Source organism: Macrobrachium rosenbergii, chromosome 59 (genome assembly GCF_040412425.1).
Source record: "Macrobrachium rosenbergii isolate ZJJX-2024 chromosome 59, ASM4041242v1, whole genome shotgun sequence".
Taxonomy (NCBI): domain Eukaryota; kingdom Metazoa; phylum Arthropoda; class Malacostraca; order Decapoda; family Palaemonidae; genus Macrobrachium; species Macrobrachium rosenbergii.
In genome coordinates, this window is record NC_089799.1 from 10,180,875 (window position 1) to 10,203,610 (window position 22,736).

Below are 22,736 nucleotides of genomic sequence, written 5' to 3' on the forward strand. Positions count from 1 at the left end.
TTCGGAAATCGGACACACGGTTTGATGTGTGTACATGTGTAGAGGATGTGTTTATTCATTAGAATGCATGCGAGTGCATACATGTATGCATCGTTCATAAGTTACTACATAATATTAAGCCGAAGAAAGTTCAAAATCTAAAGAGAGAGAGAGAGAGAGAGAGAGAGAGAGAGAGAGAGAGAGAGAGAGAGAGAGAGAGAGATAATATCAAGACAGGATAATTTCCAAAAATTTAAAGAGATAGATGGGGATAAGAGAGGTGTTAGAGAGTAATATTTTTCGTCTTGAAAGAAACAGACAAACGAAATTAATAAAAATTTTAAAGAAAGAGAGAGAGAGAGAGAGAGAGAGAGAGAGAGAGAGAGAGAGAGAGAGAGAGAGAGAAAGGAATAATATCAGGACAAAAACGAAATTAATAAAAATTTAAAGAGAGAGAGAGAGAGAGAGAGAGAGAGAGAGAGAGAGAGAGAGAGAGAGAGAGGAGAGAGAGAAAGAGGAATAATATCAAGACGGAGATAATCCAAAAGTTTAAAGAGAGAGAGAGAGAGAGAGAGAGAGAGAGAGAGAGAGAGAGAGGAGAGAGAGAGAGAGAGAGAGAGGAATAATATCAAGACGGGGATAATCCAAAAATTTAAAGAGATGGGGATAAGGAGGTATTATAAGTAATATTTTCTCGTCCTGAAAGAAACAGACTTAATGAGAGAGAGAGAGAGAGAGAGAGAGAGAGAGAGAGAGAGAGAGAGAGAGAGAGAGAGAGAGAGAGAGAGAGGAATACAAAAAAACGAAATTAATAAAAATTTAAAGAGAGAGAGAGAGAGAGAGAGAGAGAGAGAGAGAGAGAGAGAGAGAGAGAGAGAGCGAGATAATATCAAGATGGGGATAATTTTAGAGATGGGGATAAGGAGGTATTATAAGTAACATTTTTCTCGTCCTGAAAGAAACAGACTTAATGAGAGAGAGAGAGAGAGAGAGAGAGAGAGAGAGAGAGAGAGAGAGAGAGAGAGAGAGAGAGAGAGAGAGAGCACGACGGAACTACCTACTAAACATTTCCAGATTTTAAAGAGACAAACCTGTTGATGCCCTCCTGGCTGTATTTGCCATCGTGCAACATCCATCATGAATTATTAATCCTTCAACCTTGCACAAGTAATCCGTGGAAATCATATATATGATGATCTGGCTCATCTGCCGTGCGAGAATAAAATCAGTTTTAATAGGAACAGGACGACTTTTTATTCATCGGAAGAAATTTCTTGCATTATTTATTTTTTTTCCTCTCTCTCTCTCTTCCTCTTTTTGGACGAATATATACAAAGTGTGACTCATTATTGAATTTTCGGGCAATTAGTGACGTATTTCGTAATTGGGCAATTACCTCATTTTTAACATCAAGCCATTTTCCCCTACAGGACGAAACCCCCGTGCAAGAAACTTCCTCGACGCTAAGGGATTCATGCACCTTCAGAAACACCTCATTAACAGTACATCAATACCCCACATCCTTCTACTACTTCTTTCATCCCGCTTTCATCCAGTCTTTTCTGGTGTGTCCTCTCCTCCTACCTACTAACACTTAAAAAATTCCGTGCTCTCTCCTCCAACTTGTCGTCCTTATTTCTTCCCACGTGACCAAACCATTTCAAAACGCTTTAATTCGTCTCTCCATATGAGCTAACCATTTTACCACTTCTACGTATCTCCACATTTTCGGTTTTTCATTTATTGCTTTGCCACAAATACTAAGCAAGAAGTTCATCTCAACATCTTCAACCTATTGCTAGTCATTTGCATTCAACATCCACACTGTATTTCCATAAAGGAGCTTTGGCTCAAGATTCCCTTCATAAATTCCCACTTTGATTTCCACAGACACCTCAAGTCTCTCCCTAATCCTTTGGTCAATATTCTTAAAAGTTTATTTCTAGAACTGGCAAGATTTTATGCATTGTCAAGTATCCACTCAAAAAAGCAAGTCTATTTCCACCTGAGGTGAAAGAAGATTCATAATATTTTCTCTTCAAATCTCATTATTTTTTCTTGGGTCCTAAAGAACATTTTCCTTGCTTTATTCTGTGCCCTTTGGATAGGTGGAGTGTGAAATATGACGGAATGAAGTCTGTGTTAGAGTGAAGTGTCTTTTGAGGGGAAAAATTTCTGTGGAAAAAACAGAATAAGTGGAGGGGGATATAAGAGCGAAATGGCAGGTGTAAAAAGGACATGGGAAATGATTTAACATGCAGTTGGAAAGTAAAAGTGGGTTGGAGAGGGGAAGCCGTAAGAGCGGGGCAAGTGAATAAAATAAAAAACAATTCGCTGAAGTAGCCGAAGGATCCTAAATAACGTACAGAAATTTCATTGATAAGAACTGATCGTTTTTAGTGGATGATCGAATTGACTAGAAAACTGATGCACACTAGAACTTTTTTGTTTATATTTGAAAGTATGTTAAATGATTATAGTAAACTTTACCATTTGACTGATAAAACTATTTTGTCGGTTACAGTGTTACTAAGAAGAAAAACATAACTGACTTCTAAATTGATCAAGAAATTCGGTTTCTTATTCTAATGCACAAATGAATGTCGACGAGAAAAATAAATTGTAGATAACAATATGCAGGGTACAGAGCAATGCAATAAATTTTCCTTTGAAGAACCCCGCCTTCAACATCCAGACTACCCCATATCGTGTTGGCTGTGTGAAAAATTAATTAAACTCTTTTTTTTTTTTCTTTCAAGAACCTGATTTACCTAATATTGCTCTATGTAAAGTTTTTAAGTTTTCTGTAAAAGAAAACTATTGTGCCGTCTTTGTCTGTCCGTCCGCACTTTTTCTGTCCGCCTCAGATCTTAAAAACTACAAAGGCAGAGGGCTGCAACCTGGTATGTTGATCATCCACCAATCATCAAACATACCAAATTGCAGCCCTCTAGCGGCTGTAGTTTTATTTTATTTAGTTAAAGTTAATATGATCGTGAGTCTGGCACCAGGTGTCACCACAGGCCACCACCGGGCCGTGGCTGAAAGTTTCATGGGCGGCTGCTGAAAGTTTCATGAGCCGTGGCTGAGATTTTCATACAGCATTATACTCTGTACAAAAAACTCGATTGCGCCGAAGAAACTTCGGCACATTTTTTACTTGTTTCATGACATGAACAATTAAGCATACAAAGAACAAACACATGATGAGGAAAGCAAATGTCTTGTCATTATTAAGATCGATACTACCCTCATGCATCCTCATCCGTAACGTTACAGACACGGACACACATACAATGTGCTCATGATCGATTACGGGCAACATGCACTAAGATTTTTGATGTTTCAGTGGAAGCGCTTTCCTCTGAGTACTCACAGACATCCTTATAAATATCGTTATCCGGAAGATACACCTTCGTTGGTTAGGGAATGTCTACGATAAAACACCAGTGCTTATTACAGTGTAAATGTGCGTCCATACTGTAGGAAAACATGTCCTATTTATCACAAAAACGTTGAAAACAAGCTGACTACTTCGAGGGTATTGCCGTTAGTGCATCTCGTACGATGCACTGTAGGCATTACATAAGGTTTTTTGCAGCGTGCCTTCGGCCCTTAGCTGCAACACCTTTCGTTTCCCTTACTGTACCTCCTTTCATATTCTCTTTCTTCCGTCTTACTTTCCACCCTCTCCTAACAATTGATGCATGAATTTTTAGCATGAGGCTCACTCCTGTTACACCTTTCAAACCTTTATTTCGTTGGCTTCAGACTGAATGACCTCATAAATTCTATATACAATACAAATCTATATACTTCGAGAACGGATTTTTTGGGCTAACCCTGGATAATCTTAAAAAGCACTGGTTAAGACTGCCAATAAATCGTTGACTTGTATTCAACTTGTTAGTGACCTGTGTGTGATATGTTGCTGTCGTGTGTTTATGATGTTTTTCTGTAGTGGAGCAAGTCTACACTTTATTTTCATGACCACTAAACACCTCTCTACAGGAATCCAACAGTTTCATCACGAGGAAATGTCGGAGTGGCAATGTAATGGAAGCTGTGCCGCTCATTCGCAGTTAACGTGAAGTCTTCTGGATTATATGTTAGTGAAATAAAGAAGTGGAGCCTAAGTGCATAAAAAACCAGAAAACTATAAAACTATTTAGTAATTTTGAAAGTGAACATTCGCTGATAGTTAAAAAAAAAAACTGGGGATCTTGAATACTGAGTACTTGATATTATCCTTAAGATTTTTTTTAATTAGCCAAAATAGTTATATCTAACTAGGAAACTTCTCCTGTCATTTGCTAATAACTTCTCATAATACTAACTGTTAAGAGAGAGAGAGAGAGAGAGAGAGAGAGAGAGAGAGAGAATGATGTTCAGCCGAATCGAGGCCTGGCAACGCCACCTCTCGCAAGCAGTCACATAAAGTACAAAAGTATACTATCTGGAAATCCTGTTCAAACACACTCAATCACGCACAGAAGCGTGGGCCCACGCTCAGCTGTTTCTACTACTGTTTCTGTAAATTCTATATGAGAGAGATGTGCCCATAGGCAATGTATGAAGACAGAGAAATAAACACAGACATACGCAGACACAGACACAGACATCCATAATATATTATATATATAAATTTCTGACTCACAATGGGACCGAACCCCGGTCTTTCGAGTGAGAGTCCTGGACTGTCACACACACACACACACACACACACACACACACATATATATATATATATATATATATATATATATATATATATATATATATATATATATATATATATGAGAGAGAGAGAGAGAGAGAGAGAGAGAGAGAGAGAGAGAGAGAGAGAGAGAGAGAGAGAGAATGTATGACTATGCGTGCGTGCTCTGAGTTGTTCATATTAGAAAAGTTATAACGAATATAAACATCACTGAAGCTATAAGGAATGACAGGCTGTGCTAGGTAATGGAGATGTGATAGTGTAGACCCTGGCATGGATTTAGGAACATGTCTGAAGTTAATGAAATGAATTCAGATGCCACCTATAGAGAACACAAGGGACGAGAGAGGCAGCCGGGGATCTGCAGATGTTACATGCTGTGAAAGAGAAAGAAAAAAATTGGAAATCTCTATGATATTTCTACATCATATTAAATGCTAAGTTTTTACTGTATAGTAATCGTGCTGCTTACGAGTTGGAATTATTATAATAATTTTTTTTTTTTCGAGAGAGAGAGAACTATTGAAATCATTGCTTGTAAAATTCAAGTTAAACAAGAGGGTTGTCTAAGAAAGGAAGGCACCCAAAGTGCGTTACTGAGTTCAGTACACCTGGTATTGCCTAATGAATGGAACAAGAAGATGAAGATAAAACATGGCTTAGGAAGCAAATTTATCCGCTAGATGCAGACGGTAATGAGAAATGACGTAGCAGCAGTGATGTCGGAATAAAAGGTCGGCACCTTTACGAGTGAAAAGAGTAACTAGACAGCACTTAGCTATGAGGTCAGTTTTTGTATATGTTCTGTGGAGAAAGAATTGGCTGCACGATATGAAGTAGCGATGAGATAAACATGATTGAGCTTAAATTTCTCTTCAGTCACACATGTACACACACTGATTATATATACATATATATGTATGTATGTATATGGGGTCTCGTATATATATATATATATATATATATATATATATATATATATATATATATATATATATATATATATATATATATATATATATATATATATATATATATATATATGTATATAGTATATTGGGAAATTTAGAGAGAGAAACAGACGGGGATATTCACTTTGCAGGACCCTAGTAAGCGAATAAGACACTTCGACCAAATAACAGAGCGTTATGTTGTCGTGCTATAAATCGTCATAATGACGAAGATACCTCAATGACCTAACATGGTCAAGAGCACCCACCTGCGATAGAGGGCTTCAGGGTCCTTTTGTGAATCTGTTTCGTGCTCCAAACAGTTAATGATGGTTTTCCTTATAAGTAAAGAGACAGCATTGAGTTTAAGTACTTTTGCGATCGGCAGTCTTTGTATAGTGTTACGCTGAGCAATGGTGCTCATCGCGATGCTGTAGTATCTGTGTTTGAAGATGACGTCGTTCCAGAATAGAGATTATTGATAATCATGGGTACAAATAGACCAAATAATAAATAGGTCTAATCTACCAGAGAATATCTGTTTTTTTTTTTGGGCGGGCGGTTATTCACATTGAGTTGGTTAACATGAAAACTTCAGAGTGATTGAAATCCACTGAGATGATTTTTATCGCGGGGCTGCAGCTCACCACAAATAGTATACAATTTGGCAATCATTTAATGGAAACTAGTAAGAAACATGTCTTGCTATTCCGCTGAACACATCCTAACTATAACGATTACCCAGGGGATAATTACGAAAGCACGCTCAACTATTCTCAATTCCGTACATATTCATAACGTTGCAATATCTGTTATAATTTAGGTGTCATGTCTCACATTCCAGTAAAAACATGTAATGGCTTATGTATTTCCTTCTCTGCTCGAAAATGCCAGGCATTCTTTGCCGATGAATGTCGTGTAAACACCCGCACAGACGGTGCGTGGAAACGTATGTTGCTGTGCGTTTATTTAAGAAAGCAATACGAAGAACGGGGTTCGTCCTGTAAGGGCTCCCTTTTCATCGACTCCTTTTAATGAAGTCGTGTCAATGGGATTCTGGCTTCTTTTTCATCTGGTAATCGAGAGGTGGTGGTGATGGTGGTACTACTGCATCATGCGTCTTTTTTTTCTATCTAACTTTTTTGTATATTTTTTCCCCCTTTTCAGGGGAGCTGCTCTATAGAGAAACCTTCCTCTGAATCTCCTGTCCTTATTCTGACTTGATTAGCCGCGCTGGAAGGGATGAGAAAACTTCGGGGCGCTTAATCAACATACTGAAAACCTTAGAGGTCTGAATTAGCGTGAGAGGTAGATTAGCAAGAAGTAATCTTCTTGTGCCTTTCGTATTTCTGCCAGTAACTTTATTCGCCTCAGATTCTGGAATGGAATGGAATATAGAGTTTGGACCAAAGGCCACGCACCGGGACCTATGAGGTCATTCAGCGCTGGAAAGGAAATTGAGAGTAGGTAGGTTTGAAAGGTGCAAGAGGAGGAAAACCTCGCAGTTGCACTATGAAATAATTGTTAGGAGATGGTGGATAGCAAGACAGAAGAAAGATAATGTGGATGGAGGCACAGCTAGGGCCCGAAGGGACGCTACAAAGAACTTTAATAATGCCTACAGCGCACCATGTGAGGTGCACTGACGGCACTAAGCCCTTATGGAACCTCAGACTCTGGAACACAGTTGTAAACACAGATTGTGATTACTTAGATTACTTCTGACGGGTAAAGCGAGGCACCTCTTCACCTAGGCCTATGATACATTCGATTCGATCTAGGTAAATTATAATTTACCCATATAGGCAAGGAAGAGAATAGTAATGACAGATCCATGGGTTAGTAAAAAGTTGACCCCTTAAATCTGCTTCTTCTTTACCCTGTTATATTTTGGTATCCAAAATTATGTATCGAAAGATAATTATCTTCACTGAACATTCTGAGAAAAGTCAACGCTACGCTTATGAGAATCTCAGTCAGTCAGGCAGCGAAACCATGTAATCAGTATTTCTGTTTACACTCCTGTTTGAGCTTGAACATTTTGGAATCTTTCCAATCAGACTTTGAGACTACTTTCTGAATAAGATGAAGGAAATTTTCATTTTTCCTGAGTACATTTAAGGATCATTTCCCCCATTCTCGACATATTTAGCCTTTTTGCCATTTTAACTTTTTTTTTTTTCTGAGAAAACGGTAATTCAGTCATCAAGAACACCGAAATCGTGCTAACAATGCCCATAAGAGCAACATTCGGCCGCCCATCAAAAGGTCGATGGCATAAAAGAACAAATATTTTAGGAAGGCGAGTTTAATGCGTAAGCAGCGTTTCAACACCTGATCGTCAGTCTTATTAGTAATCACATCACAAAAAACGGATCGTCTCCCGTTTCTTTTGATCATAGAAAATGTTTCCGCAGATGAAGCAATTGCGTTGTTTTGATGTGACAACTCATCACTTAGGGGAATATAAATATTTGTTTTAGCGCTGTTATAAGAGTTGATTCCGCGATAGGCTAAATAATTTACGTAACGGAATCGAGAACAAATTTTGTTTGGGGGTAGGATGAGAGAAATTGTATACCTATTGCGTGCACGATATGCCTTAGAACTATGAATAGCCCTCTCTCTCTCTCTCTCTCTCTCTCTCTCTCTTTTAGGTAAATGAACATCAATGCTTATTTCGATGAAGAGACTCATAAAAATAGTCTTAACCAGTCTTCCCACATATGCCAAATTCATCATACTGGATTTGGCTTCATGGGAGGCAGAGTTCTTTAGTCTCAGAAAATGTCTCAATGAATCATACTATTAAACAACATTTGCTCCTGATTCCCTTACGTAAATTATTTAGCCTACCGTTAAAACAGCTCATATGGCAACGTTAAAACAAATATTTATAGACTAAAAAACCTTCCCGTAAGTGAACACAACCCAATGTGAAGTTCACGTCTCTTCTGAGTTTTGTGGTTCCTATTCACAATTCCCCTATCACCCACAATATCTCCTCACAAAATATCTCGTTTATGCGTATCTTTGTTTTTGAAAAATTGCAATTTAATTGACAATATATATATATACATTATATATATATATATATATATATATATATATATATATATATATATATATATATATATATATATATATATATATATATATATATGCATTGTCCTTATTTGATTAAGTTTTGCCTGGTTTAGTTGAAATGCCTTACGGGCTTCTGTAAGAGCAAGACCCCGTACTGCCACAAGGCAAACATAATCTGCAACCATGCAACCAGTACCTATGAATATGTTTTCATTATTATTATTATCATCATTATATTATTATTATTATTATTATTATTATTTTACCAGACCATTGAGCTGATTATCATTTCTCACAGGGCTGGCCTGAGGGATTTATAATATATATATATATATATATATATATATATATATATATATATATATATATATATATATATATATATATATAGATATATATATATATATATATAATTATGTGTATATATATGTATATATACAGGTGTTTCGAAATTAGAGGGGCTCCCCTCCACAGAACAAATGGAAAGTTATGAAATTTCTACTATAGCCTACATCCAAGTACGTTATTTTAAGTTTCTATTAAGCTATTTTTCATTTTACATTTCTTGTATTTTCAGACTGAGTGATGGAGTTAGCTACAGCCATGGCTAACGACTCGGAGGAAATCAGATGGACTGACCGAATCTGAGCTATAAACCTTCAGAGAGGCCAGGGATGCTGGCGCATCCTTCATTTCACGTTTCTGGATAGCTAAATACATTAAAAGAGATGAATCCTTTGTTAAAAGAAACTGGAACAAAAATCCATATGACTGTCATCACGAAAAGAGTGAGAATCTTGGAAGGCCTGAAGTCCTTTCTCAGGAGTCAAAAGACATCATAGCTGAGGCAGTGGGTAGACCATCTTTACATAAATTGGCGCTTGAACTAGAAACAAAAAGGGGAAAGAAGAGAAGTTATAGTGCTGTTGAAAAAATCTGGTATCAAGCCATTTCATGTTATCAGCAAGCCCAACATCACTCAGCAACAGAGAGAAGACCATGCATGGTTTTGTGGTTCATTTCTTAAAGACTGGGATGAAGCTGACTTTCTCCATGTTGCCGCATCAGATGAATTCTTCATTTACACAGTCAGGAAGCCAAATCATAAAAATGACATCATTTGGGCTGCAAAGCTGGATGATATCAGCGATGACATGCGCTACTGCCAAGTTGTGAAATTTCCTGAATGTCTGGGAATTTTTCTCTGTTTCACAGCCAAGTGGTTAATATGGATCATCAAAGAAAAAGGACAGTCATGGAATGGCCAATACTTCAGAGAAACTGTGCTTATTGGTGGAGTATTTCAATTCCTCAAAGATCCTGAAAATATGTTTTCTGTTGAAGAAGTCACATTTTTGCATGATGAGGCACCATGTTTCAAGGCTCTTCAGACACAGGAGCTGCTTCGAAACAGTGGTATCGATTTCTTCTTGTCAAGTGAATTTCCAGGTAGCTTCCCTGACCTTAATGTGTGTGAAAACATTGGTTGTATCTTAAAAGATCGTGTTGAAGTGCACTCAGTGAACTATGATGGTATACCAAGCCCTCACAACCTGCGAGAGAGAGGTGACCAAGTGCTCAGGAAATGGAGTTGAGTCTCAGCTTTTTTGATTTGATGAAATCATACCCTCAAGAATGCAGGCTGTGGTACGGGCAGATGGAGGCCACAAAAATATTAAATACTCAGAGAGAAACTTAAATAAATACCTGTTCTGAATTACTTTTGTTTTGTCCATATCAATTTTAGTTTATGCTGTAGAGGGGGCTCTAATTTCACACTGAAACACCCTGTTTATATATATATATATATATATATATATATATATATATATATATATATATATATATATATATATATATATATATATATATATATATATATATATATATATATATATATATAATATATATATATGAACAAATCCTTCAGGCCAGCCCTGTGAGAGCTGATAATCACCTCAGTTGTCTGGTAAAATAATAATAATAATAATAATAATAATAATAATAATAATAATAATAATAATGAAAACATATTCATAGGTACTGGTTGCATGGTTGTAGATTATGTTTGCCTTGTGGCAGTACGGGGTCTTGCTCTTACAGTAGCCCGTAAGGCATTTCAGCTAAACCAAGCAAAACTTAATCAAATAAGGACAACGCCATCTTTCAAGGGGAGATCGTTATACAATAGTGACAAATAATATGGTGGAGTCATATACAAATCTTCATCTTTGGAACTAGTGCACTAGAAGTGATAAAACCTTCATGAGAGCTTCCTTATATATTGTACGTTATATATATATATATATATATATATATATATATATATATATATATATATATATATATATATATACATATATATATATATATATATATTTATATATATATATATATATATATATATATATATATATATATATATATATATATATATATATATGAGTGTGTGTGTGCATGAAACACAGAAGAATTTGCTTTGCAACAGGAAAAATGTCCAACGGACGGACAAAACTCATAGAATACTGCATCTGATGAACCTAAATTCAGCGAACATTTCTTTTGCGGATTTGATTCCGAGTGAAAAAAAAAGGTCGGAGGATTTTACAAGCCAATACGGATCTCTCCCACCTGAAGATGGATTCGGACGATCAGGGAGTTGCAGAGGGCACCTGACATTTGAAGAAAGGAAGAGTCCCCGTGCTGTCAGTTTGACTGTCAGGATGTCTGTTGGTATGGAATGGAATAGAATAGAATATAGAATTCAGGCCAGAAACCAAGCGCTGAGGCCTATGATGAGGTTACTGAGCGCTGGAAAAGAACTTGACAATAAAAAGGTTTGAAAGTTCAAGAAGTAACAGGAGGAAAACCTCGAAGCAGTTACACTATGAATCACTTGTTAGGAGAGGGTGGAAAGTAAGATGGAAGAAAGAGAGTTTGAGCGGAGGTACAGTAAAAGGACTGAAAGGGGTTGCAGCTAAGGGCCGAAGGGACGCTGCAAAGAACCTTAAGTAATGCCTACAGTGCACCGCATGAGGTGCACTGACGGCACTACCTCCCTATGAAGGTTTTTGTTATGATTCTTTTGCTTAAACTTCATGACAGATATTTTCGTTGTGATGTCGAATACATTTCATACTTACCTCAGATAATCGACGTAACTAAATTCAAAATCTACAATTTATTTGGCCACTTCCTTGGTGCCGCTATGCAATGTGTAAGTTTGAAGTATGGAGTATTTTCTTGTTGTCTTTAGAATTAGTACTAATTTTTCAATGCATGATATTGGTGTTTAATGTTTTCAGTAACTGTCAAATTTATTTTGAAGTCTTTTTTAGTTCCTCGTTGAATAAATATCCGTGATGAAATTAAATAAAAATTTTCCCCAGAATAAACAAATTCTCTTCCTAGTACTAAAACATTCTTTCCAGAAAGCCTTCTTTGAAATGAAGTTTACGATGTACAGTTTCGAAGGGAAAAAAAAAAACACTATTTTCGATAACATCCGGGCTGTAAACTCGTCCGAAAGAGGAACCACGAAAAAAAGGAATCGAATAGTTTTCCCGCTCTCCTGTCAACGATCCAATAAAACGTTGAATTGTACATAAAACATCAACTGTCTTTTTTATTTCTTTCTTTTTTTTTTTTACTTATTTATCTGTCCCTCTGAAGTCAAAAACCGACCCTGTGGCGGCGGGAACGTTCACGAAAGAAGAAGAAGGAAAAGGAAAAATGATTACGAAAACTCCCGTCAGATGCAAGCCAGATAAGCTATATAGGGGAACGAGCCCCGGTGTGGCAGATAAGAGAAAAGCCTTTGCAAAAGTAGAGGTTTGAAGCTCCTAAGCTGATGGAAAGATATACAGCAGAAAATGAATAACAGAGTTTAAAAAAATGTACGCTGTAAATTCTGATTAAGAAGAGGAAATGATGGTTAATCTAGACAGATTACAATTTTCGTAGACTGAGCGATTGCCTATCTCCGAGAAGCCAGCGTTGCCGGCCTTGGGGAAGGAATAATCACAGGATGAGATTTTTTTTTTTCTTAAATAGAAATAATAAAGGACTGCAACAGCCTCGAACTAGGAATACCTGCAGAGTTATCGACCCAACTCCTGGTTTTTTGCTTTTCATTACAATATTTCGAGTCTACCAAAAGTACTTGTGCGATTCAACCTCACACTGCCATAGAATTTTTTTTTCTTTAACTTTTTAGGTCACCCAAAACTCATTTTGAAGAGAGACAGCTTTAACTGCCAAAAGGTAGAGAAGAAACATACACCGTTAAGTCCTTTATCTTGGAACTGGAATGTAAAATTTAGGCCAAAAGCCAAGCGCTGAGCTCTATGAGGTCATTCAGTGCTGAAAGAGAAATTTGCAGTAAGAAGGTCTGAAAAGTGTAACAGGAGGAAAACCTGGCAGTTGTACAATGAACTAACTGTTAGGAGAGTGTGAAAAGTCTGATGGAAGAAAGAGAATATGAACGGAGGTACAGTAAGAGAAATGCAAGAGGTTGCAGCTAGGGGCCGAAGAGACGCGCGCAAAGAACCTTAAGTAATGCCTGCAGTGCAACAGGTTAAAATATAGTGATTCGGCGCAAATCTCACTGCCTTATTTTCTACAGGTACACTTTTGGCTCTCCTCAGCCACACAGGTGGCGTTGCAACACCGGCCAGATAATCAGAAATCGCTGAATTGTTCCGTTCTATTAGAAAAGTTTCCGTCATTTCATTGCTGAGCTTCGAAATTCTATCCGTACGTCCGATAACCTTTTTCCTCGGTTATATATATACATATATATATATTCATATAAAGAGATGTATTTATATATACTGTATATGTATACATAATAATAATAATAATAATAATAATAATAATAATAATAATAATATATACGCGTGTGCAGTCACAGGGATAATTTGAATCCGAAGAATTCCTACTTTAAAACATAGAGAGAGAGAGAGAGAGAGAGAGAGAGAGAGAGAGAGAGAGAGACCGTCACTTTAGCCTATTTTGTCGTCTCTCTCTCTTTCCAGATGTCCCAAACGCGTGGGAAGCGGCAATACCTGCCGAATTCTTTTTTTCTTTCTTTTCTCTCACCGGAGCGTTGCTGCAGGTGACAGATTGCTATCTAAATGGCTCCCGTGTGGGACGAATGGAAGCAACTAGCTGCTGAGTTGTGTAGGTTTATGCTAATTGGAGAGGGGGGAGGGGAGGGATTCCCTCGGGACGGGTTTATGCTTTAGACAAGGGCTCGGATCATTCCTGCGAGTGAGTAAATAAGGGGTGTCCCGCTACAAATGGTAGCTTCTAATGCTGGTTCTCTTTGGTTTCTGCGGTTTTGAAACCCGAGTCGTCAGTTCCTTGGCTGTTCGAGCTGAGGATTTATTGCCATGGCAAAAGTATGATTTAAATATGTTGTGTTTACTCCCTCTGCTGTAAATGATTTCCAGGTGACAGACGAATGTGCGAATGGATAGGATAAAGACGGCTCCAAATAAGCAGTCCTGTTTTGCAAAGACCGGCGACCTTTTTTCCTTTGCGTCATTTATTTTGGGACAGGTAAAAAAAAATTAAATAAATAAAAGCGACAACTCGGAAATGTTCCAGTTTCGATTAGTAAGTTGTAACTGATGACGCACTTTTGCGTTACCACAGATTCATGATGTACATATTAGACAGCAATATTGAAATTCTATTAATGTCAGATAACGAAAATCAGTCAATCATTTCATCGAATATCACACACATGGCTGGTTACAACTGTCAGTGCCTGTTGATAAATAATGAGTAACCTCAAATTAACCCAATAAGCTATTGTAACAAAAGGCTCATTAATCGGTGCTACTATGGCATGATATCTACCAACCATTTTCTACATTTGACCCCTCAGGGGCTAGTACTAAACACGGCGAAACTGTAGGAGAGTTACTGTTTCGCCGTGTTTAGTACTAGCCCCTGGGGGATCAAACAGCTTTGTATATAGTTTGAGGAAGTAATTGCCGTAGGCCTTTATTGGGTTGTTTGGTAGAAGGCATCCTAATTTTTGGTAGGTCGCGAATAGCTTGCTAGATATACTATAGTAGCACCTAAAGGAACAGCAAGGCATTAAGACGCAAAAAGTATACTAAAAAAATGCATAGAAGCGCACCAAAACTACCTAATTAATGTTCCAAATACGTGCTCTTGAACTACCATTAAAAATATGTACGCACATGAATGAGTTTTTATTGTTAAAAAGATACTTGCAGAGCATTTATAAGAATCTTTGTTAGGCGCATAACAGCTTTCCTGCAAAGCACTTTATCTTCACTTGACAGCAAAGTGATGTAAGGCAATTTCAGCATAATGTGCTCTGACAAGGTTAAACTCAAAAGTTGTTTGCTTAGAAATCATATGAGTGTAATAGAAAGTCATGTTTAATAAGAGATCAAACTTTAAAATCGGTCCATAACTGAAAAGTAAAGATTTATTTGTCATAATGATAATATAACACTCATTCTTTCCCATACAAGCATGTTCGTATGTATGTGCGCATTCATGTACGACTACGCATGCATACGAGCATTTCATCTAAGCACTACCATACTGAGGTATCAAAATACAATACAAGCGCACTACATAGAAATCCACTTTGGGGGGATTGCAAAACGCAACGTAACCCGAACCGATTGTTATCACATCAAAGCACCGCCTCGCCGTAAGAACTTGCTTGGGGCCGAATCGTAATTTATTTGGCCCTCACGCTCCGCAGTATTTCAACTCCTCTCTAAGATATCCTCACCCGTTGTACTCCGTCAGCGTTATCAGCGCGAGATAAAATGTTACATTGCGTTGAAATTCTCGTGCTGTTGCTTGGATCCGCCATTTTCACCAAACGCACAAACACACACACACACATACACTGACTGATTCGAGATTTCGTCTGTTTCCTGATTTTCATACTCCGTTCAAAGGCATCATTGTGGTTTGTTTTTATTTTAGATGACTGTGTGTTTTAAGCGTGTATGCAACGCTTTCGTTCATCCTGTGACTCAAAAAAGGAATCAAGTTAGGGAGACCAGTAACTGATGTTTGCTCCGAATCGTCGTACTTCCGTGGTTATCGCGCATCCGGCAACGCTCCAGACCTACTAAATCTCCCTCTTTTTTTTTCTTTTTCTCCTTCTTCTTCCTCCTCCCTTGAGCGTGGGAAATGACTCTTCACTGCATTCTCTCAACTTGCTAATTGCTCAGCCTTTAAGACCAAAATACAAAAATCATACTACTGAAAATACATTTGAGATAGTGAGGCTGAGTACATATCGATTAGCCTGTATTTTCTGCTCAGCATGAGTGAGAGCGATCGTGGGGGGCGGGGGAGGGAGTGTTGCCTCATCTTTCATTAGGATAAATTCGATCTTGCCCACCCGCATACTCCGTACCTGGAAGCATGACGTCATCACCAAAGGGAGGTATTGCTAAATCACACGAGACAGGTGTTTTCATTGACGTTTACAGGGCGAATGCTTAATCAATTAGGCAATAAGTAAATACATAAACAAAGAAAACCGCCCACTAACGAATAATACGAATGGAAGGTGAGCAAAGCGATAAATTATACTGCAGGTGAACAGGTCACAGGGTATCGAATCTGCGAGTTGCAAATCTTTTGTTGCTTTGTGAAAAGGAAAAGATATACCCTGTATATACATTGCACTTACGACAAGCAACTAATAAACATTACACGGTGACAATATTTTCATGAGTATCTACTCGTAAATTACAGATTAGAGACCATATGAAGAAGCAAATATGCATTCGAAACACATATTTTCATTTTTTAATTAAATTCACTCTGAGGAAACGATTCAGAATCCTCGATAGGTAAGTATCAAAATGTGCGATTGCAGGGCCCGTGAGAAAAAAAAAAAGCTTGATATACTAAAGATATCGATATAGACCTAATACTTGACTACAAGTTGTTGACTTCAGAAAGATTTTGTAGATTGATATATAAATGTGTATATACACATATATGTATTGATAGCCGGGTTGTTTAAAGTCACTGTCCATCGTTGTTTCTAAACCAGACCCTTGTTCGAATCCTGGCCGGCGCAGAATGGGCTTGCCATTTATAACTCCCCCTGGGTATAAGCAATTCAAAAGGTACAGTGACTTCTATATTAAACGATGATCCTTGCTTAATATTTATGAATAAAAAAACTTGCAAGTATAATTGACAAAATTCATATATACATATACAGTATATATATATATATATATATATATATTATATATATATATATATATATATATACACACACGTGATGAGAACCATATTCTAAATGGCAGGGTAAAATCATTCTAAAACACAGAAGGCTTGTACATCTCGGATCCCAAAGCCTGTTGTATACAACGAGGCCCCGACTGAGAACGAGGCACGCAACTTAAAATTCTTCAAGAGCAATATCAGTAGAAGAGCCAAAGAGCTTAAAGTGAATCTCAGCTACAGAAAGAAGCCAACCATTCATTAGACCGATAGCCTTTGAGTCGACTCTGTGAACCACTGCATGGCGGAAAGGTTGATTTCATGAAAAGAGTGAAGACTAACAAGATGTATCGTGCAAATACCTTCTTAGAACTATGAGGTATTTGCGTCATACACGTATGTATTGTATGTAAGGTATAGACTATCTGATTCAATATTCCTGTACATGCCCTTGAATTATTAACTAGTCTACTGCCTATTCTCTCAAATCAATTTAAAATCTCACGTTACGCTGTTTCCACTGACTTTCGTTACGGGGTGTATTTCTCATAATACTTGGTTTACTGGGAAACAAGTGTAAAATAAATAATACAGTATTGGTTTTGGGAAAACGGGTGTAAAATAAACTAAATTATACATAATATAAACCTTTGCTGCAAGAATTTTCACCAATTTAGTTATTTTACCAACACATCGCCCGAAACATTTCGAAGTGACCGGTAACAAGAGGTGCTGCCAACCTAAACGTGCCGTGCCGAGACATTTAGTATTGTATGATAATTCATGTAATACACCGGAAGGGTTGGTATATCTGAAATTCGACAGGAAGTGAAAAAGTGACTCGTCCCCTCGAAGTTACATTGACGGTTGCCGGCTTACACCGCATGGAAATATTATCGTACAAAAGTTTTATTGTGTGAGTGAGATTCGGAAAGAAGAATTATTAACACTATCGAGAAAACAGGTTAGTAACTGACTGGAATGTCACAAAAAGTCTAAGAACATGAAAGCAGGAGATGGGTTTTAACAACCGACATGTTTACACGTGATAGTTATAGAGTTGAAGAAAATTACTTTATTTCTGTGGGTACTTGGGAATTTTTCTCTATTTATTTTGCTTAGAATAATCATCGCTTGGTATTCTTTAGTACACAGCTTCTTGCGTACGTGTAGAATGTGTAGTGACTTATTTATGGTATATGAAGGCCCACTCTCATATCGCTATCTAGGTATACAACGAATCATCTGTTTTACTGGTCGTTGTGTAGGCTATTTTCTAAATACAGTTTCTTCGATGCACAGTTACATTCCTATATTGCAGTTTGGTATACCTTTCCGGACAATTGGAAACAAAAATGAGGCGCTGAGTCTACTGCCTAACCTATTTCTTACTCTCGAATATACCAAGTTTTATCGGTTTAAATAGTGGCAGTTAACGAAAAAAGGTTCAGATGGTAATTCTAAGACGGCTGTCCGCGGTGAGATAGACTATGGCAATTGACGTTTTCCTGCAGTATGTTATTTTACTTGCTTTACAAGAATTTAAAGTCATATTTTGTCGGCCGGCTGTAACTAAACTGTAATTGACCTTTGAAGACTACACTACCGACAGGGTACCGTAGGAGTGTTTAGTGGTTACAATTTTGCCGTATTAGCTATGGAGTGGGGTGGTGGGCTCGCCGGGGGATGCCGGCTTAGACCTACCCCGCGTTACGTAATTCAAGTCGTGTAGTCTTCAAAGGTCAATTACAGTTCAGTTACAGCCGGCCGACAAAATATTACTTTAAATTCTTGTAAAGCAAGTAAAATAACATAGAAAAACGTCAATTGCCATAGTCTAACTCACCGTGGACACCCGGCTCAGAATTGCCAAATATATTTTTACTGTACCTAAATACGAGGCTCCCATTGCTGAACGAGTAAGACTTGGTTGAAAACTAGGCTTAGGCCTGTATATTGCCATACACGAAATCTTGCCGGCTTCCCAAAGAAAAAAGTTACCAACAAATGTTGAAGAAATATACTCGATTTGTCAATACAATACACCTGTAGCCTACCATGGCATCTGAAAATGCACAGCTCTTACATACACCAAATCTCATGCGCTTTCCAAAGAAAAGGTTATATAAGTAGCCAACCATTTATGAAACACCTGACACGACAATTTCAGGAAATCATACAAATGCCGAAGAAATACACTCGATTGGTACTAATATACAATATACGTGGCGCCTACCACCGGCATCTGAAAATGCACAGCACTTATCTTACCTCGGCTAAGCCTATGTGGTTTCTTCTTCCAATGTCTTGCCCCATAAAGTGTTTATCCATGACTGGATTTCGTCTTTCGATTGCTGTTGAAATAGACTTGTCTGTCAGTTCTTCATAATAGGCGTTTTTCTTTTTCAGGTGCTCGAGCGGAGTTCAACTACTGGCTTCTGAAAGTAGATTCTGGTTCCTTCCAGAGCAGGAAAAAAAAAACTCCTTTCCGGTTGTTCCACTTGTAACAGGTACAGTGACAATTACGTTTCCAAGTTTATAAACTCTAGACAGTCCTGTTTCAAATGTCTACTAGGTGCAGCATGACCGTAAACCAATAACATAGATCACACAAAATACAATCTGATTCGGACGTACTGAAGTCGGAAGTCAAGGTTTAAGTCCTGTCCACATTACCGGGCACTGCCCGCCGAGCAAACACTGTTCCCATAACCTGTTCCACTATACTGACCGACCGAGTATGGAGCCAGAACGATGCGATTGTCTAGTAACACTGCTTCAGAAGCGAGAGAAAATATGAACAGCTGGAAATGCCCATCGGGCATGCCCGCTAGTGTGGACAGGCCATATAATTATAATCTTCAATAGCACGAAAGCTTGTGACGTCATTCGTCTGCGCGCGCATGATTTTACTTAACCGAAACCGGTTTTCCCAATGCGTCAAGTGGAGGGGAGAGCTGCCTCACTGCCTAAATACGTAATGATAAATGTGCATTCGTTATATTTTACTTAATTGATGATAAAGGTGTGTTCATTATAATTTACCTATATGTTGAGATTGTAGGCCTATGTTTGAGCGTTTTTTTAATGCTTGTAGCTGATGTGCTGGACATAACGTCCCGGTAGTTGTTTTTATGTAATAGTTAATAGGTATCTTATGTTACACACACATCCACGATTAATGATACAGGACAGAAAATTTACTGCCGTAAATATTCATGGCACTATTAAAGAAATCTGATATGTTAAGTGACGCAAGCCAAGTGCCACATTCTTATTAGGCCCTGAGAATCCGTCGTGGTATGCACATATGTATGCATATATCGATGTATGTATTTGTGGTTGTAAATGCGTCATTTACCGCACTCTTATGAACTTGACACTAGGATAAACGCTTTCGAAGACTTGCCGTTAGACAGAAAAGATCTTTGCCATTTAGAAAACATGCATAATCGATGTGCATTGACATCGTACAAAGAGAAATGCATATGTACGTTCATGCAGATACATTTTGATACTTCTTATCTTTTCCTGCCAGTAGTACTATTGCCTGTTGACAACATCAAATGCTGCAGCCTCCCTAAAAGTGCTCCCTTTTTTTTCTGTACTACTATATCATTATAGTCACTATTGTTTATGGTAATCTCATTACCACCGCTAATCTTATTGCTGTGTTAAACAATGTTAATCTTCCAACACCGTTAATAGCTTTGAGTGCCTTTTGAGTAATACCTGCAATTGTTATAAACGTTAATGTTGCTCAGCTATTTGAATATTCCATAGAATTCAGTCTAAATCTCCTCTTAAGCCTTGTATTTTTGCTCTGAATTAACAAGCACTATTAAGTTATGAGAACTAAGTTTTTTTTTATTTCAGCACCAAATTATACAGTAGCCTGCATTTGTGCTCATTTTAAAGTAGCAGTGTCGAGTACGTAATTTACTAAGCATTATCAGTCATGTATTACGCAGTAAGACGTGTTAACTCCACCATCTAAAACCTCCCCCTTGTTAAGTTTTTTTTTTTTCCTTTTAATGTTGCCCTTAGTCAACAATCGGTACCGCCAGGATTCCAAAAGGAGCCTAAAAGAGTAGTTCTAAAAAATTGTCAACTGGCTGAACTCGACGAGAAACTGCTACCAGTTGAGAATTCGTAATTCAGGGACATGGCTACAGTGGCTTAATTCCAGAAATGTCTCATAGACTTAAGATTGACGATGTTTGGCCGGGAGCAAATTCTTAACTGAATTATTGGTCATACTTATTCACTTTCTAAAGTCTTCCGAAATGTATCACGTCACACAAAAAATTACGCTGATTTATTAACAAAGGAAAATACTGGACAAGTACAGGCTCTAGGGGTCACGGTCAATTTTTTCTTTTATAAAACGCACGGTGATGAACTTTAGAAACTCACTCATTTTGAATTACTTTAGAAACTCACTCATTTTGAATACCTCTCAGATACCTGAAATGATTAGACAACTTTATTTTATCCACTTTGACTACTTAGGCGATTGCGATTCATCGAGTGGATTATATAATTTTAACTTTTATTTAATAGCATTCTTTTAGGATATCAAGAACTTTGAATGTGTGTGTATGAGAGAGAGAGAGAGAGAGAGAGAGAGAGAGAGAAAACATAATTCACAAACATTACATTTCAAGCACTATTTGAAATTGGTTTCTTAAGTGGTTCACGGTTTTATCTATAGCATCAATGCAGAGGGAACTCGCTTCATGGAACGCGATATCAGATGCTCGTTAGCCAGTTTACATTTGATTGAATAGTGGAGTTCCTGCTACTTCTGGAACTGAGTGGATAGTTCATTTGTCTTGACTGGCAGTCACCCAAACATTCGCTTTGCTATTTTTTTGCGAAGGAGAAGTTTGACATTACATTTCAAGCACTATTTGAAATTGGTTTCTTAAGTGGTTCACGGTTTTATCTATAGCATCAATGCAGAGGGAACTCGCTTCATGGAACGCGATATCAGATGCTCGTTAGCCAGTTTACATTTTGATTGAATAGTGGAGTTCCTGCTACTTCTGGAACTGAGTGGATAGTTCATTTGTCTTGACTGGCAGTCACCCAAACATTCGCTTTGCTATTTTTTTGCGAAGGAGAAGTTTGACAGGCTGTCAAGTGCCAAAGAAGCTGACGAATGTGAGAGGCAGTAAAGGGTGTGAGTTGGGGTTTGGTGTTGCTGCCTTATAATACATTCCTTATGACGTCAGTATCTTCCGTGTTAATCATGAGTTGTTGTTAATTAGCCCCGCTGGGAGAACACCTGATGTAGGTGAAACCTGCTAAATTCATTGTGGGTGTCATCCGTCCCCGGAATGAGAGAATTTCGCAACAGAGTTGTTTTTAAAAATCTTGCTTGTTCTGGTTTGCACATATTCAGTTCCAGTTTTTTGTTAGCTTTCTAGCTTTTGGCCAGTCACATGTTTTCAAAATTTAATACTTACATTTAAAACTCAAAATAATAAGATTATGGGTCAGTGTAAGGGCGTCATTCTAAAGGACAACTACTAATGAGCTCTTGAAACGATTACTGGTATCGCTTGGGCCAAGTGGCGGCCTTTCCTAGATCAGTCAAGGCGGAGGATTTCGCCTAGCTGCCACATTATTAGGATAATAAAAATCCAGCCCTCGGATCCAGATACTAATATTTGCGTGTATGAGAAAAGCGAATGATCTAAAGTAAATATCGTGAGGAAAACCTCAGTTATTCCTGAAAGAGCTTGTTA

The 22,736-nt window shown here is 37.7% G+C and overlaps 1 protein-coding gene across 2 annotated transcripts in view; it reads right to left on the reverse strand.

Annotated features, from left to right (window-relative positions):
• The window catches only part of LOC136837365 (uncharacterized), a 459,192-nt gene extending 439,467 nt beyond the window's left edge, over positions 1–19,725 (reverse strand). The window contains exon 1 of one of the 2 annotated variants that reach the window (XM_067102117.1): positions 19,255–19,725. The gene's annotated coding sequence lies outside the window, so the exon portion shown is untranslated. The remainder of the gene's footprint in view (positions 1–19,254) is intronic. The other variant, XM_067102118.1, reaches the window with a different exon arrangement.
• Positions 19,726–22,736: the final 3,011 nt, after the last annotated feature.